The sequence below is a fragment of the Lepus europaeus genome, chromosome 5 (genome assembly GCF_033115175.1).
Source record: "Lepus europaeus isolate LE1 chromosome 5, mLepTim1.pri, whole genome shotgun sequence".
NCBI classification, from domain to species: Eukaryota; Metazoa; Chordata; class Mammalia; order Lagomorpha; family Leporidae; genus Lepus; species Lepus europaeus.
In genome coordinates, this window is record NC_084831.1 from 11,083,276 (window position 1) to 11,089,570 (window position 6,295).

Sequence of the window (6,295 nt, forward strand, 5' to 3'; positions counted from 1 at the left end):
ACACACACACACACATGGGGTGGGGGCTGGGGGCCTCCTGGATTCCCAGCCAGCTGGGGGTCATGGCCCCGGGGGCTCCAACCAGAGAGCTGGGCTGTTTGGGGCACATGTGTGCCTGTGTGTGCAGGGGGGTGGGAGGGGGCGTGTGATGCTGGGCAGCAGGGCAGCACCCCACCCCCAAAAGGCCAGGCCTGCCCCGCCCACTCCAGCCTGGGGTCCGGGAGCAGATAAGAATCAAGGATCCAGGCAGGCACAGGAGGGGTGCCAGGCATTCCTGGAGCTGGGGAGAAAGGGGGCTTTGTTGCCCGAAACTGAGCCGCCCCCGGCTGGCCTCTGAGCGAGCGTGCCCAGGCACTCTGCCAAGGACTGAGAAACCCACACAGTTGGTGGGGGTGCCGTTGTGCTGGGGCCTCTCCTGAAGCGGCCGCCTGCCCCCGAGGGTCCCTGGTCAGCTGCACCCCATCCCGAGCCAGGGCCTGGTCGGTGCCTCAGAGGGCGCAGGTGCCAGGCTGGCCGGGGCTTGGCTGAGGAGACATGGAGGTTGGGGTGGCGGGACCCAGACTAAGGAAACACCCCGAGTGGAGCAGGGGCCCGAGCTCACCCGGCCCCATACAGTCTTTGCAACAACCCATGCTCATCCCATTTTACAGATGAATAACCACAGGCTGTGAGGGAAGGGCCAAGTTCGTGGCAGAGGAGGAAGTGCAAGTCCGGCTTCTGAAGCCAGAGCCAGAGCCTCGGGAGTCCTGCCCGCTCCTCCTTGCCAAGGGCAGACTCAGGGTCACCTGGGAGGACAAGGAGGGGTGCTACACGGTCCCCAGGCTCGGCCTCCCTCTCTGAGAACCCGTCCAGAGTGGGCAGGTGCGGCTGGTGTGCGGGAGGGTTGGCTGCAAACTTCCAGGGTGGTGAGGACAAAATGACCCCAGGAGAGCTCTCAGGAGGCAGTATTTTTAAACATTTTTCTATTTATTTATTTCTTTATATTTATTTGAAAGGGAGGGAGAGAGAGAGAGAGAGAATCTTCCATCTGTTGGTTCACTCCCCAAATGCAATAGCCCAAAGCCAGGAGCCTGGACCTCAGCCTGGGTCCTCCATGCGGGTGGCAGAGTCCCAGGTACTTAAGCCATCACCTGCGCATTAGCAGGAAGCTGCGTTGGAAGCAGAGGAAGTGGGGCTGGAGCCCTGGCCCCAGGAGGTGGCCGCGCCCCTCAGTGGGTGTTTGCCAAGTGCTCACTGATGGCTGGGGGACAAGTCCCTGTCCCTCTCGTCCTCTGTCTGTGCCCGTGGTGGCTTCCCCAGGGGCTTTTGTCTTCCCTGGCTTCTGGCTTGAGGCTTCCCAGAGGCTGAACGTGGGGACCCAGCAGGGGTTCTGCCCGCAGCCTCTTCCCCACAGGCTCTGTGCCTGGTTTGTGCATAATGGGGTTCCAGTACCTCTGTTCTCGCCCTTGGTGGGAGGAGCATGGGGTGGGGCCACCGGGCCTCTGGAATGCACAGCCCCTCACGGTCCCCTCCCTCGGACGCCAGGAAAGCACAAAGCGCCTTCCTTTGTCTGCAACCCCAGTGCTTAATAGGATTGGGGGTGGGGAGAGGGCCTCCAGTGGGAGGCACCCCCCTGTGCGGCCACAATGAGGCCGAGTGACATCACGCTGCCCCCTGCCGTGATGTCAGAGGCTGCTACAATGGCCCTTGTAGCTCCCAGCCTGGGGGCCGGACAGATGTCTGGGGAAGGGGTCGTGGCTAGGGCCAGGGCACCTGCCTCTTCCGAGGTTCCTCCTGGCAGTGGCTCGGAGCCGTAGGCCTGGCTGGGCTGGGCTGGGCCGGGCCGGGCCGGGCAGGCAGGAACTGTCTCCCAAACACAGGCAAATGAATCCGCTTTTCTGTCTGTGTGAGTCAACTTAGACAACTGTTGCACAAGGGGACAGCACAGTGCGGGGCGGGCGGTTTGAGATTTTTCCTATCATCAGCCTCCCCCAAGCCCACCACTGCCTCCACCATGCTCTGCTCTTAAGGCCCATTGAGGGGTCCCCAGTGCCTGCTGATGGATGAAAAATAAAAACCTTAGCAGGCAGCAAGGACCTCTGGGTTCAGACTCCCGGGCACCTCTGCGTCCCTGTCTACCAGCTGCCTGGCTCCCTGGCTCCTGCCTTCCCCACTGGCCCTGCTCCTACATCTGAGCCTTGCTCTTGCTGTTCCCCTGCCCACCACCCCAGCTTGCGGGGCTCAGCTCAGACACCACCTCCTCCAGGAAGCCTTCCGTGACTCCCAGCTGAACACGCTGCTCTTCCTCTGGGACTTGCAAGCCTGGTGCTTGTTGTATCACAGCCTCGATCCTCCCAGCCTTCTCCAGGTCCCTCTCCTGGCAGAGAGCGAGCTTTGAGGGCACCACCCCCTTGCTTTCTCCCCAGCACTGAGCATGGAGCATTGATTCCTTCAGGAAATAAGGCTGCCCCCACCCCCCAGAGCTGAGCACCAGGCAGGCTTAGTGACAGATAAGCATCGCACCTGTGCGCCCAGCTACAGAACCAAAACAGCCCAAAGGCGGCCAGCACTGGAGCGCAGCGGGCTAAGGGGCTGCCTGAGACGCCGGCATCCCGCACACAAGCCCCGGTGCAAGTCCTGGCTGCTCTGCTTCCCATCCAGCTCCTGCTAATGCATCCGGGAAAGCAGCAGACGAAGGCCCAGGTACGTGGGTTCTTGCCACCCACAGGAGACCCAGATGCAGCTCCTGGCTCCCAGCGTCAGCTTGGCCCAGCTCCAGCCATTGTGGCCATCTGGGGAGTGAATCAGCGGATGGAAGACCTCTCTCTCTCTCTCTCTCTCTCTCTCTCTCTCTCTCCCTATCTTTCTGTAACTCTGCCTTTCAAGTGAATAAATCAATCTTTCTTTATAAAAAAGGGTTTCCTTCTTGGAGGACATGACATTATGAGCCAAACACCAGGAGGAATGCTGCCCATGTCCGGGGTGTGGGGAGAGCTCCAGGCAGCCGGTGACACCCAGTAGGCCCTCAGGAACACTGAGAGATGGAAGGGGGACTGAGAAGGGGGCATGGGAAGCCCATGAAGAGAGGAGGGCTGGGCTCCAGGGCAGGGAGTTGGGTTCGAATCCTCCACACACTTGCTGGGTCGGGGGGAGCTCTGGCCACTTCGCTGAGCCTTGTGGCAGAACCCATTGTCCACACAGGGACAGAGAGTGAGAGTGGGCACTGCTAACAACAGGCCGAAGCCAGATGGCCCTGGAGGAACGGGGCGGGAGATGCTCCCCCAGTCCTCCCCAGCCATGGCACGGTGCAGGGAGCAGTGCGTGGAGAGGCTGGGATAAGGTGAGCTCACCCACGGAAACACGGTGGCCGGCGCCGGGCACACGCTGTGGCCTCAATCGTTGCCAGCTCTGATTCTATTACACACACGGAGGGAGGTGAAGGGGCCGCACGGAGGGGAGGGTCAGAGGCAACCTGGCCCCCTGAGCTACGGCGTGGGGGATGGGGCGTGGGGGAGGGGCGGCGTGCAGGCACCGCGGTGGGTGGTGGAAGCCGCTCTGCAGAGGTCTCAGGAGGACCGGGGATCAGAGCGGGGCCTGGGGCGCGGGGACAGCGTCCACAGGTGGGAGGAAGTGAGGCAGCGCGGTGGGAGCTTTGCGCATGCCCAGATGCTGGCATCAGGCCCTGGTCTTGGGGAAGAGGCCCCTCCGCCCAGCAGGAGACCCAGTCCCGCGCTGCCGGCTCTGCCAGACCAGTGTGGCTACAGCATCCGTTAGCAGCCGTGGGTCCGGGCCGCCGAGGCCGCAGGGGAATGTGATGAGGCTGCTGAAATGGGGCCCGGGCCCAGCAGGAGAGAGGGGCCCTCACCCCCCGGCAGGGTGGGAGGTGGACGCTGCTTCCCAGAAACCGGGCCTGGGCCTGCTGTGGCAGGGAAAGCTGGACCCAGGGGGCGGGAGCGGGGCCTGCTGCCCGGGCTGCGACAGGAGAGGCGCCAGCGGTGGGGTCAGCGAGGCTGGGGGCAGAGGGGCCCCTCAGTGCAGCCACGGCAGGTTCTAGACGGCTGCGCACGGAGGCCGTGCCCAAGGCCCCACAGCCTGGCTTCCTGCTGCCGGCGAAGACTCCTCCAGGACCCCAGGTGCCACTGGCAACAGGCAGAGGGAGAAGCTGGCCCTGGTCTGGTGCCCCACTGTCACCCGCGGGGGGGGGGGGGGGGGGGGCTTGGCCTACTTACCGGAACCCTGCTGAGCCCGGTTGTTCCATCTGTGAAGTGGGGATAAATCCACACAGTGCAGGCTGCTTGTGATTCTCCCATAGGACAATGTGGCTCCCAGGCTAGGCACAGTGACCAGCACATAGTAGGTGTGCAGAAATGCTGACTCGCTTCTCCTTCACTCTCTCTGTGGTCCTGGCCAGCCAGCAGCAGCTGGGAACACCTGTCCAGCCCTCACCAGCACCCCCAGAACCCACGTGCTGGGAGAGGGAATAACCTGCCTCCATCCGGCTGCACCGGACCCCCAGGTCCCCAAGCCCTGCCCCTCCCCACTTCATTCATCAGGGCATTGAGCAAATACTAACTGAGGTTCTACTGGGTGCCGGATGCTGTCCTGGGGAAGAGCAGTCCAGGCCCAAGGCAGAGCCAGGGAGGACGCAGGGGGCTTGACCGTGCCCCGCACCAGCCATCAGGTCACTCAACTGGAGCTGAATCAAGGAGGGGGCAGAGAGCTTGCCCCTTCCCCTACAACTCCTAGGCTCGTTCCCTTGGAGGGGGAGCCTGGCACCAGGGGTTGCTCCCCGCCCGGCCCCTTCTCCCTTCATTGCCGCCTTCGCCTCCCTCAGGGCTTGGTTGGATGCTTCAGAGGATCCAGGGAGCACACTGAGCTGCAGGCCCACTTCTCGGCTGAGAAGACTGAGGTCGGAGATGAAGGTTCTGCTTGGAGTGGGAATGAGAGCAGGGCTGGTGTCCCAGGGCTAAGAGCCCGGGGCCAGGGTGGCCCTGGAGCTGGAGGGGGCTTGTCCTGGTCAAACAGGGCCCAGGGGTCACTTAGCCCCCTCACCTGGAGGACTGCCACCTGACCCGTCTTCCATGTGGGTGGCTGCTCCTCCAGGGAGCTCGCCTGCACGTCCAGTCCTCTGGCCCCTGCACCCCCAGCTTCTCCCTGTCTTAGCCTGGGTCCCGCTCTGTTGCTGCTGCTGCTCCCCCCAGGCTGTGAGACCCTATGAGGGTGGGGGGGGCTCATCTGTGCCTGGTCCCCCCCCCCCCCCCGTGTCCACCTTGGCCCAGAGCAGGAAGCCACCAAGCAGCAAAGGGGCTGGGCATCCGGGGGAGGGGCATGGTGGTGGGAGGGGCCTGGGGTAGGCTTCCAGGCCCTGGTGCCTCCCATCCTCTACGAAGGCAGAGAGCGAAAGGGTCCTGCCTCGGCAGTGGAGGGCATCACATGGAAACTTCCATCAGGGCCCTGCTGGCCCGGGGCGCAGGGCACCAACTCCCGCTCCTGCCCTTCGTGAGCTGGGAGGCTCTGGCCGGTTCTGCAACGTCCCTCACCTCAGTGTTCAAATCTCTGCGATGGGCAAATCACAGCACCCACCCCCCAGGGCTGCTGGGAGGTTTAAGTAAGCAAACAGGGGCGGAGCACTCAGGGAAGGGCAGGATGGCACTCGGCTCCCAGTATGCCTTGGGTGAGTGGTGAGTGTTTGCTGTACCGGAGGCCCAACACTGGTAGCTGGCTCTGGCTTGCTTTTTTAACCTTTGCTCCACTTCCACACTTCCTTGCTTTAGAAGGGGCTCCAGTCCACACGCTAGGGGCAGGGAGAGAGTCTGTATGAATTATTTGTAATTCTCCAGGAAGGAAGTTTGTCTAATCTCTCCGATGTGCTTATTCAATCATGTATTTCTATCGGCATGAACTTATGTACAAAGGCGCTTCAAAAAGCCCGTGGAAAGTGAAATTAAAAGCCAAGTTTAAGGGTCGACACTGGTGTAAGTAGGTTAAGCCTCCGTCTGTGGTGCTGGCATCCGATACAGGCACTGGTTCGAGTCCCGGCTGCTCCACTTCCTATCCAGCTCTCTGCTATGGCCTGGGAAAGCAGTAGAAGATGGCCCGAGTCCTTGGGCCCCTGCACCCATGTGGGAGACCGGGAAGAAGCTCCTGGCTTTGGATCAGCCTGGCTTCAGCTTCGGTCTTTGCGGCCATCTGGGGCGTGAACCAGCAGATGGAAGACCTTCCTGTCTCTCCCTCTCTCTGTAACTCTGTATCTCAAATAAATAAATAGAATCTTAAAAAAAAAAGTTTATTTTTGTGCAAAACAATTTTGAAATCC